Source organism: Pinus tabuliformis, chromosome 2_1 (genome assembly GCF_031772625.1).
Source record: "Pinus tabuliformis cultivar Carrire ecotype Pingquan chromosome 2_1, CPIR1, whole genome shotgun sequence".
Classification (NCBI taxonomy): domain Eukaryota; kingdom Viridiplantae; phylum Streptophyta; class Pinopsida; order Pinales; family Pinaceae; genus Pinus; species Pinus tabuliformis.
This window is the reverse complement of record NC_142299.1, coordinates 84,905,383-84,918,255: the sequence shown is the minus strand read 5'-3', so window position 1 is coordinate 84,918,255 and position 12,873 is coordinate 84,905,383.

Genomic DNA, 12,873 nt, shown 5'->3' with positions numbered 1-12,873 from the left:
AATCTATCCTCTCTTTGCCAGCTTCTACCGATCTGCTCCCTCACTTGCCCAGCGTCACCAAGTTCCTGCAAGTTCACAGAAGAGAGAAACTACACAAAGACATAGATTTATGTTCATAAAAAGCTTAGGATCAGATTTAAGCTAAACATACAAATATAACACACATCAGATATACAAGCATGTAGGAGAAAATCAAGTAGTTTTATTGATAAAACAAGAAGATCCAGGAGGAGTTACAATCGATGAGTCCTGATCCAACATTAGCCTCCCAGCATAGAATCCCTTCTTCACCTCCAACAAAGCATAAATCACCCAATACTCTGATATCAATCACAAAACCAACAACAATTCTTTGCAATGTACAAAATTCCAGCCTCCGGATCTCTTGGTGAGGGATCCATATATAGATGTATGCAAAGGGGATGAGTCATCCCATGAGTTGATTAGTGGCTTCTCTCTGTCAGTTCTTGCTTCCACTTGGAGACTAAGAGCCTCTTACTCATCACTGGTCGAATTCAGTGAGGCAAGTGTCATTGGAGAAGATTCTGGAAGCTTCCATTGTCTCTCCACCTCGTTGAATGACTCTGCCACTTGTCATTTCCCGCTCAACGCACCCTGGTAGTGCATTCAAGTGCGTTGCAACACACCTAGCCAGTGTATTTGGGTGCTTTGCAACGCAGGAAGCTAGTGGAGCACTTGAAATGATCCTGTTTTGACTAGTTTTGAGCAGTTTCTGGTGGAAAACTTCTGGGAGAAGTTGTAATTTGTTGACCTTGTTTCTTTAGGAGCTGGAACAACATATTTAGGGACTTAGGATCCCTTGGTTTATGGACATTTCATGCTTATAGCTGTAAGACACAAAAATGTCTATAACAGTTGCCCCCTAAAGTATGAGGTCGTTTATCGGGTGAAATGCTTTATTAGGAGGATCCGAAGTTCTTCTAATGCTGGAGAGGAGACCTGTAATGAGATACAATACAATACATTATTTTCATACTGTGTTCATGATCTAGCTGAGGCGGGCATTCCCATGCTCAGCTTTATAAATTCATTTTCATGTACATAGGACAGACAATCGTCTGATGGTAGACTGATGATTCTGGTGAAGTCATCATCCTTTTGGTAGGATGATTATCTGTGCTGCAATGCTGTACATTTCAATGTCTTTATTTTTACTGAATATATATCGCAGCCCGGATGGATGAAACTAGATCCGGGGTCTTCAATCTCGTTCGATCTTCACTCTAAGTACAAGTCGATCCATGTGAGAAATGTTTTTGAAGTCGAACATGGAAAGACATCGCTTGATTACCAGTCAATGATGTAAACTGTTAACAAGCGCGAGAGGAATCACCGATAATGATAATGACCCTCAAGGTATTGCAGTACAATTCACGTGGTGTGAATAAAGGACTTGGCGTCGAACACCACGCAAAATCTTTCGGTCAAAGGTCATTGATGTATACCTGTCGCCGGAAGTGAGAAACTTGCCATTGAGGCATGCAAGCTTCAAAGTACTGGAGGGGTGTTCCTAGATCAACTTCTTGGATAATGAGCTGATGTCGACAAGAAGCGATCCGTCAAAGGAGGGCCTTAATGAATCCCACATCAGTGACATGGAACGGAGCAAATGATTTTGATGGAGGTGAAAACGATCTGGTGACATACGGTTCAGGGTGGCGGTCATGAAATAGTGAAGTATAATGTATGGTAGTGGATGGGACATGGGTGACTTATCTGGATGACTTCTCTTGAACATGTCGGCGACACTTATGTGATGGATCGGTAGCATTTACCCCAAATATGGATGGTATGGCGTGACCATGGTGATGTGACCGGTGAATGAAACAACCCAACCCAACTCTGGCACGGAGTGGAAGTGTCATGTTCAAGAGCGACTTGCTACCAATAAAGTTTCTTTGAGTTTTCTTCCCAATTTTTCCCCAGTCATTTCTGACCAGTACCTCTTTATTTTTGTCAAGCTTGAGGAGGATAACATATGCTTGTTCTATAATTTTCCCTTCGGGCAAACCCATCGCTATGTTTTAACGAGCCTAGCGATAGTGAAACTCGTTCTCGTCTAAAGACAAGTTTGTCGCTATTAATCTTTTTAACGAGCCTAACGACAAAGATAACTCAGTCCTTTTCCTTTTTAGGGAGTCTGAAAAGGTACGTAAAGATAACTCCGGAATTCCTTTTTCGTCATCTAATCCCTTAAGTCCGAAAAAGTATAAAACAATACAGAAGGGATGAATTTTTGATAGTTTTAACGAGCCGAACAAAACAAGCGCTCGATCTTTTTGTGCAATAATCCCTCAGGTCCAAAAAGATTAAAATCTAGAGGAGGGATAGCACTTCCGGTCGCTTTAACGAGCTGGAAGGCCAAAACTCGGCAATCTTTTCATATTTTACGAGTCAGATGAAAAGAGCTTAAAGAAGACTCGTCTTTTGAGGAACGAGTGATAAAATGGATAGCAGCTGATTCCAAGTAAGGGTTGGAATTTTCCAAGCACGGCAGTGTCACAAGGATGGCTAGTGAAATCACTCTTCGCAGCTGTTCCTCAAAATGGGTAAACAATCAAATGGAGGTGAATGATCGGCCAATGGAAAAGTGGAGGTGACGGTGCAAACACGACCAAGGCTTTAATGGCTGATAATGTTACATTCACGGTGGTTATTTACCGGAGGATAGTTCATTTTTTAACGAGCTTAAACGCGGATTCAAACACTTGCTCGGTCTTATGTTTATTTTTTAACGAGCATGAACTATGTGCTAAAACTGCTCGATTAATCTAGTCATATGATAAGAATGTCTCACTGAGGATGCCATTTTTTATGGAGCTTGCACCTTACAAAGCTTTGCCCCGCATCCTTTCTTTATGCAAGTTCGGAAACGACTAATCCTACGAGTTTAAAGGGTTAGAGGTCCTAAAAATTTAAAAAATAAATAGTCGCCCCTTGCTTGCACTCCAAAAGGTTTGCATGCCCCCAGGTATAAAATAGAGTTTCAAGGTTACCCCTCAATTTGTAGACAAAACATTTGTTCTATCAGGAGAGGCATACCTCTTACAGATTACCCAAATATTGCTCTATTTACGGCGTAAACAAAACACTTCTTCGGCGATGTCTACCGAAACAAACAAAGGTGAACGGATGATATAGTGAGACCATCCCTGAAATAACTTTGACAAGAGGATCTTGTTCTATAATAACCCCTCTTCCACCGACGGACGGGGTACAGACTAGTCATATTCTCCCGCGGAAACCTTCCCTATACCCGAAGTTTTCCTACCGAAGCAGACCAGGACGCATGCCCCCTGGGTTTCAGTCATATCCCTCCGAATTACTCACGCTCATCGGGAGGACGGACTAGGACTTGAGACCTTTCTTGCGTGAAGAGACCATTTAGGGACGGTATATGACTATTTGCTATGCATGATCCGGGAAATGAAAGCTGGTCCACGAGCTTGACCACTCTTCCTTCGTGCGAAAAACACATTACTCTAAAGAGTGAGGAGACGATGGCTCCCATGCAATAAATATAGTCTCGTCCAAGGATTAGGTTATAATCCAAGGGTCCTTGAACGACCATGACGTTCATTTGAACTGTCTTCCCTTTCAATGTTATGGGCACATTGGGGAGGATCCCTAAAGTTCGACTGGTTCCTTTATCAAAGCCTATTAGATTTCTCATTTCAGGCAACAGCGATGGTGAACCAAGCGCTTTCCAAGCAATAGAGGAAAGGATACTCACAGACGCCCCCTCATCTATGATGGTGCCAGCCATGACCATTCTGTATATTTGAACGATAATTCGGAATGGTATGCTTGCTGGCAAACGGGGTCTGCCTAGTTGGTTCCAGTCGAAGGATACAACTAGGTTGCTTGGAGGTGGGACCGAGTAGACGGCCGGGTATGGCTCTGACGAACTTCCTTCCTGCGATAAAGGAATGGGTGGATTGCCCCCGTGTTTGTCAGAGTCTGTGTTGATGAAGAGAATTTGGATGGTGTCATCCTTATCCTCTTCAGTGACTGTATCATTCGAAGATAAAACCTCTGAAGGCAAGACCGGGTCAACTGCCGCCTCAACCTTTTGACTTTCGTCTGGTATGGATTCAGTTGGTTTATCCTCAATGATAGACGCTTCAGCTGACCACTTGAGCGGGCCAGCTGGGTTCTCAACTAGTGACGGACTTGGCAAGAGTTTTTTATATCCAGGAGGAAGTCGTAACGGTGAAACTGGACGATCATCCAAAACTCTTTTAGCTTCGTCTAAGAAGGGACAACGGTGGAGGGCATGGTCGCCTTCGCACAGCCTACAGGGAAATCTAGCTTTCCCTTTTTGTCCTGGGGCTTCACTTTCACTAGTTGACGGTGTGCTTTCAACATGATCTCCAGAGGTTGATGACACCGGATTGTGCAAACGAGGAGACCAGTCCCTTAGTATCCTGGGGATGCAAGGACAATCTCTGTGAAAGTGGTCTCCTCTACAAATGACACATGGCGATTTAGGCCTGGTCGGTGCTGTGTGTGGATTCTCATTAGACAACACTTGTTTTCCCTTATTTGCCTTTGGCTCCTTCTTCTTTTTCTCTTTCTTCTTCTTTTCCTTCTTCTCCTTAGGAACTTGGTTTTTAGCTTTACCAGTCCCGTCTAGCGAAGAGGAAGGAGGAGAGGAAGAATTAGAGGAAATAGAAGGTTGGTGGGAAACTCTGGACTCGTCTAATTGCTGATTCGACTGTTCAGGAATAGTGGTGTTCTGAACTACATTGGTTGAGAAGAGCCATACTGGCAGGCCAATTGTCATTCCTGGAAGCGACAATGTGGCCATATGGGGCGCACCAACATCTCCCCAAGAGGAGAAGGGACTAGGATTTCCACCAAGGGGAATTCCTTGGTTGGTAGGCTCCATTTTTCTTAACCAAAAAGATCAACGCAGGAAAAAGGGGTATGAATATTCCGTTTAAAATAAATTTTAACACGCTTTGACACAACTTTGTTTTTTCAGTTTTAAAGAGTCGAGAAAAAACAAAAGATGACTCTAGTCTCCTTCGATTTTTAATGAGCCTGAAGTGACAAGTGCTCAGATGGACCTTTTTCGTTAAGGAGTCTGAAAAGGAACGAAAGGGACTGCTCTGGAGGTCTAGGTAGAGGGAGTGGCAAACCAATCGCAAAACCACAGAATACTTTTTAGGGTATGAGCAGTCAATCTTCCCGAATGCTATGTTCAGTGCATTGCGATCAGTAGGGCGGCCGACACGGCTTCTTATGGATAAAGGTTTTATGCCTATAGGGGTCTCCCAATATATACTCGACGGTACGTGGGAGCACAAGTCCGTACTGGCACTAATCGTCTCAAAGTGGAGGAATCACCCAACCAACAGTGAGGACAACAGTTACCAGGCTTTACAACGCCGGAATACGTCTCTAGCCTAGACCTCTAGATGTTGTGCATTAAGTTACAAAGCGTTGTTAAGTTCATTGAATTTATTTTAGGTTGATCTTTCTTATGAAGTTTGCCTTTTGGGTTCACCACGAGATGTAGATGTAATTCCTAAAATGCAGTCTAAAGATGATAAGCAAGATTTTATCTCTTTTCAGCAATGAAAATCCTAGCTACAAGGGGGAAAGAAAGATAGAATCTTTTCTCAAAGAGTATAGAGCACACCGTAAATGCACTTTTCCTAAATCAAGCCATACAAACTGTCAATATGCAAATGCACTTGTGCATGTATTTGTTTTTCACTTTCTTAATATTGATGCCTAAAAAGAAAGTTGTACAAATTTGAATTCGATTTCAAGTGAAAAACACAAACAAGCTTCTTTTCGAAATCAAAAAAGTAGAGACGATTACGACACATTATGATTTTGAAGTAAACACTTGTTTTGACACTAGAAATTCACAAATTCAAACCAAAGGCAAAAGTAAAAGCGCAATCAACTGTCAACAGCAAATAAGCTTTCTCCTAAGATTAAAACGACACTTACGACAGATCTAGATCTAAGGGCGACAGTATGACCAGTTTACTTTTGCAATGGGAAACTGTAAATGATGTAACGAATACACAAAAACAAATACAGTTTCTTTTATACAACTGAGGCGGAATTAAGGCAAAGAAAAGGGGCTTTCAGACAGACAAACACATTGATCACAGGCTGCAAAATCAGAGGCAAAACTGGAAAAAGTGAGCAAAGAACCTCAGCTAGGCAGGGCTAGGCTGATCAACGCACCTACTACACAGAGAAACTGAATTGCAACGCAGGTAGCCCTCTCGAGAACTGTGCTGAAATGCAGAGTCTCTTCACAGAGCCTGCGCTGAAGTAGAAACGAGAATTTTCTCTGGGTTCTGGGTCACGGTTTGCAGTTTAATCTATGGTTTTTGGCCGGATAAAAGCAACCAAATGTGCAAAATCAGAGGGTTGATTTACAAGAGGTTTGAGAGCTATCACAAAGGGTAATCAGATCATTTGTGAGTCAACTGTTCAGATCATAAACAGGCCCAGTGAATGGACTAGAGTAGCAGATCTCTACTTTGCATTTGTAAATGGCAAATGCAGTTCGATTCGCCACTCCTAAGTTTATGAGATGAACAACAATAGAAACACAAATAAACTAACTAGACACGATCCCCAGCGGAGTCGCCATTTTGTTTTCGGGAAAAGTGTCTATTCAGAACGACCCTATCCCACAGGGTTGTGACAGAGACCTCAGAAACAAACAAGGAAAACTACTCTTGTATTCTTCTTTATGAACTATAAACGAAGATGATTAAGATGAACTGACCTGTGTCTTGCGCTAGTTGTTCGATCCAATCTATCCTCTCTTTGCCAACTTCTACCGATCTACTCCCTCACTTGCCAGCGTCACCAAGTTCCTGCGAGTTCACAGAAGAGAGAAACTACACAAAGACATAGATTTATGTTCATAAAAAGCTTAGGATCAGATTTAAGCTAAACATACAAATATAACACACATCAGATATACAAGCATGTAGGAGAAACTCAAGTAGTTTTATTGATAAAACAAGAAGATCCAGGAGGAGTTACAACCGATCAGTCCTGATCCAGCATCAGCCTCCCAGCATAGAATCCCTTCTTCACCTCCAACAAAGCATAAATCACCCAATACTCTGATATCAATCACAAAACCAACAACAATTCTCTGCAATGTACAAAATTCCAGCCTCCGGATCTCTTGGTGAGGGATCCATATATAGATGTATGCAAAGGCGATGATTCATCCCATGAGTTGATTAGTGGCTTCTCTCTGTCAGTTCTTGCTTCCACTTGGAGACCGAGAGCCTCTTACTCATCACTAGTCGAATTCAGTGAGGCAAGTGTCATTGGAGAAGATTCTGGAAGCTTCCATTGTCTCTCCACCTCGTTGAATGACTCTGCCACTTGTCATTTCCCGCTCAATGCACCCTGGTAGTGCATTCAAGTGTGTTGCAACGCACCTAGCCAGTGTATTTGGGTGCTTTGCAACGCAGGAAGCTAGTGGAGCACTTGAAATGATCCTGTTTTGACTAGTTTTGAGTAGTTTTTGGTGGAGAACTTCTAGGAGAAGCTGTAATTTGTTGACCTTGTTTCTTTAGGAGCTGGAACAACATCTTTAGGGACTTAGGATCCCTTGGTTTATGGACATTTCATGCTTATAGCTGTAAGGCACAAAAATTTCTATAACACCATGACCTTATGGCCTTCACCTCAAGCTTCAAATCCCAACTACTACTACCCACACTTTCATTATTCAATAGTAAAGCGATATATATAATGACATCATATTGAAACAGTGAAATTATGTGAGAAAGCGCTTCAATAGCCTTCCATTTACAGGACCTACTCCAAGTGGTTCATTAGATGAATCCTCAAGAAGATAAGCATTCTTTCTCATGCATGCAGTAATCTTAAATGGTCCCTTCCACATATTTTCGAACTTTCCATGTTTTCCCTCGTCTTCATTCTGAGCATCCCACTTTAATACCATATCTCCAATTTGAAAATCAGTTTCCTTTGTTCTTCTATCATAAATTATTTTTATTTTGTCTTCTCTTAGCTGTGTGTTTTTTACACCTTTTCTCCAGACTGTTGCATTTGAATCATTTGGCCAATCCTTCCTTGCATGTCATTTGGTTCTACCTCAACCTCTTGTAATAGTTTCATGACTAGAACTCCCAATGAAGAAGGAAAAAGTGCATTTGTCCCATAGTCCAGCTTAAAAGGAGACATTCCTATTGACTTCTTGGTACTTCCATGATCTTCCCACAGTGCGTGAATCAACTTTTTATGCCAACTCTTCTTATTCTCCTACAACAACTTCTTGATAATGTTGACCAGACTTTTATTAGATGACTAAGCCAAGTCATTACCTTGAGGATAATAGGTTGTTGATAGAACAATGTTGTATTTATGGAAAAATTATATCATCTTCTTTTACTTAAAGGAAACATCATTATCTGTGATAATTTTTTGTGGACAACCAAAATGAGACAAAATGTTACCTTCTAGAAATTGAATGATCACCGTGTCGGTAGCTTGTCTGGTGGGGACTGCTTCAATCCACTTGGTAATATAGTTTGTTGTCTTTAATATCCACATGTGTTTTCCAGATGAAGTGGGATGAATTTCACCAATAAACTCGAGTCCCCATTGCTGAAATGGTGAATCAATTGCTATAGGCTTTAGGGGTAGAGGGAGAAACCTTTTTCCGCCTTCAAACATCTGACATTCCCGATAGCTGGCCACCTTTTTATAAACATCAGTAATAAAGGCTAGGCCAATAAAGGCTAGCTCTTAGGATCTTGTTCGTTGTGGTTTACCAATACAAGTTCCCACCACAATCTCCTTTGTGGAACTCCTCCATTACTACTTGAGCATCGTCTTCTAACAAAAAATTGAGCAACATTCCATCAAGGTCCTTCCAATATAAGAACTGATCAATAATGCAAAATTTTACTGCCTTCAATTTTAGAAAGCGAGCTTTAATTTTAGGCCATTTTGGAGGTGCTTGTAAATGTTGCAACACATATAAAATATCAGCATACCATGGTGAGGAAGCAAACTTTTCCTACACTTGTTGGGTAGCATTTGAGAGTTCCTCTTCTGTCAGGATAGCTAAGGAATTGATTTGAAGTGACTGCAAATTTGATTCAGCTAACATTTTAGCCAAGCCTTGCCCTTTAATCAATTTTGTTGGCTTGATCTCGATGTCATATTCAAGTATGGAAGCGATCTACTTACCCCTTCTCCCATCTAGATCACTCTGAGTCAAAATGTTTTGGATTGTAGCACTAGGCATATAAGCCACAACATGGGAATGCAAAATATATACCTGAAATCCTTCAAAGCATTGACAAGAGAAAATGTTTGTTTCTCCACTATATCATATTGAGTGCAGCATCTCTAAGCACCCTAATGAAAAATGAAATGGGTTGTTCAACTCCCTGTTGATTTTTCTGTAACAGGACAATAGCAATATTGTGCTCAGAAGCGAAAGAAAATACTATGAATTCTCGTATATAATCTAGATTGGCCAACATGGGAACATGGGACAATGCTTCCTTAACTTCACTTAAAAATTTCTTGTTGTCTTCACCCCATTTCACCTCATTGTCCTGCTTTAACATGTCTATAATTTTTCTCAAAATTTCGGCGAGATTCAGAATGAATCTCCTCAAAAATTTAATTTTTCCCAAAAAGGACTAAATCTCCTTTTTACTCCTAGGAATCTCCATTTTCTGAATTGTTGTAGCTCTATTAAGATCTATTTTGATGCCATCTTTCGAAATGATATGACCCAACAATTTTCCTTCCTCTGATCCAAACAATGATTTCTTGGGGTTTAATGAAATGTCGTAATTCCTACACTTCTCAAAAACTTCTCTTAAGTGCTACCATTGATCATCATCAGAATGTGAATAAACAGTAATATCATCAAGGTATATGACAAGAAACTTATATTTTTCCTCTACAAAAGCTATATCCATAGCTCATTGAAATGTTTCCCCTACATTCATCAGACCGAACGACATCTTGGCATATTTGAAAATCCCCCAAGGTGTGGTGAAGGCAGCCTTATCTTGGTCTTTTGGGTGAACCAAAATCTGGTTATACCCCAAAAAACCATCTAGCTATACTGGTTATACTGGTACCAAGTTAGATAACCAATAGAAAAAAAGAAGAGGTACTATAATGTCGGCATCAAACAAATTCCTTACCTCCTTTTCAATTAGGGGAAAAATAACTGGATTTGTCCTTCACAACTTCTCTTGAATGGTTTTTGATTTGCTTTGACTGATATTGTATGCTGAATAATGTCTTTTTTATACACCTATAAGTCCTTGTATCCTCAGGAAAACACATCAGAAAATTCAGTCATCAATTCCAAACATGTTTTCTTCATTTATGGACTCAAAATCTTAGACAACGTTATAATTTTTGGGTGTTCTGTTGTACCAATATTGCATTCTTCAATTCCTTCTCCTACAGGTGCTAGTTTTGGCCTTTTGGCCACATCATTATGGTCAAACAGTTTCTCCAAAGGTACAAATCCTCTTGGAAGGATGTTGTCTTTGAGCTGTAATATCTTTAACTCGGTACCCTATTTATCTAATTCTTCTTTCAACTTATTAATAAAATTCCCTTTATCTACATCTTCCCATCCGACATCCCTTTCCAATTTCATTTTGGAAAATCCCTCCTTCATTAGAAAAAAGTTCTCCAACTGCTTGTCATTTTCAGAGACTTGCTAGTGCTTCATATTATCCGGGACAACAAGCCTATGTCTGAATTCTACCTTGTATTTCCCTTTAACACAACTCATAATTTCAAAATTAGAGGCGAAGTGGCCAATGCATCCACAACAACATTATCCTTTGTTGGAACAACTGAAAAACTGTAGTCAACAAAATTTTTCAAATAATCTAGTACAACATTATGATAAGCACGCATCCAAGGGTGTTTTGTTTAATATTCACCTTTAACCTATCTAACAACCAAATCAGAATATCCATAAACAACTATTCTTCTAGCTCCTAATTTCTTCAAATTTTGTAAAACCAAAATGAGAGCTTCATATTCCGCTACATTATTAGTACAATCAAAAACTAACTTGTATGAGCATATCTCTTACTTACAAACTTCTGGGTTGATTATCCATATCGCTGCACCAACACCTTCTTTGCTTCCTACCCGATCGAAATGCATAGTCCAAACACAAGGTTTTTCTGCTATTTTTTGCCTATTTCAGCCTTCAAACTCTGAGATTTCACATGGACACTTTGGCTTCTCTATTCCTCACTTTTGTTGTTGTCCTGTCCCTCCATTCCATGATTGTTTTCTTCATAATTTTCCTTGTTATTTGCTTCTTTTCTAATGTCTGGAACAAATAATTTTATTCTGTTGTCTTGTCCTGATTCTTTTCCCAAAATTTCTAAATTCTGAATGTTGTCCCTTTCCTCTTCTACATCTGAAACAGTCTCTTCATCATTTGGACAACTCGAATTGAATAACACAAATGAGTCCAAATCAGAATGAACAGTGTGCAGTGGATGACTCACTGGTTTATCCTTACTACTGATCATGTATTGCATGAGTAGTTCTCGGTATAACTTGCTTGACTGACCTTTGAAAACTGAAACTGTGATGTAGGACATGTCTATTTGCAATTCCCCATGCAATTTCATCATCCAAGATCTAGACAAAAGCATACCATACCAAGGAGGTATATCTGCTACCACAAAATACATAACCATACATTTTGAAGGAATTTGAGTTGAGGACACCGCTAAATCCTTAATTAATCCCAGACACTTCACTTTATTAGAATCAAATGAATAGAGGTCCTTGTATGGTATTGTAATATCTAGGCATAACCTCTCCATGATCACTTTTGGCATTAGATTATGTGAGGCTCTAGAGTCCAGCATAACATTATGCTGTATTTGCTCATGCACATTCCAACTAACATAAAAAGGAGGAACATCCCCATCTTGCTCTTTGTAATCAATCTTTGGTCCAAAGATAATAGTTGGATGATCATTCGCTATATTAACTATATCATAGGATTTGTCTACTCCAAGTGCCTTTAAAATATGAGATCTATATTGGTCATTTCTTACCAATTCACCAAGAGGAATAGAGATTTTTAATTTACCAATTTCAGCTTCAAGATTAAAAGGATTGGATACCTTTTCAATCTCTTTATGGGCAACTTCCTTCTTTCTGCAGCATCTTTGGATGTATCTTCTTTCCTCTACAAGATAGTGATAGGAGACTCCTTCCTTTGGGCACTTGTACTTGGGACATCCTTCCTTTGGGAGCTTGTACTAGGGGCATCCTTATTCACATTGTTGGCTACCATTTCTTTGTTTATTGTGTTGTTGATTGGTATTTCTTTTTTCATTGCATTGTTTCCCACAATTCTGTTCCTCAAATTATATTGTCGTTGCACTTGCGTGATGGAATTTTGATATCCCTTCCTATACTACTCGGATTCATTTATCAAAACATCATTTTGAGAATGAGCAAGTAGCAACTGTTCATCCTCTGCCTAAAAAATTTCAAGCAGCTCCTGCTCTTCATCTTCTTTAGTCTGATACATATCTTGTTGCATGTTGGTGGCTAGATTTGCATACTTTTACTCACCCTTTTACCCTGTTCTTTTTATCCATTTTACGTCAATAATGGTTAATCGATATCTTAAAACACACAGGTATACCTCTTGTCATGTCTTTATGGATTATTGGTCAATGAAGCATAGTCATAGGGTATTATTACCTAAGCGGCTTGCTAATTTAGCTATTTCTACTGATTTGAAGGAATAATGACTAGGACCATGATTAATTGAATGATACTGTCAAAGTTGGCAGCGAT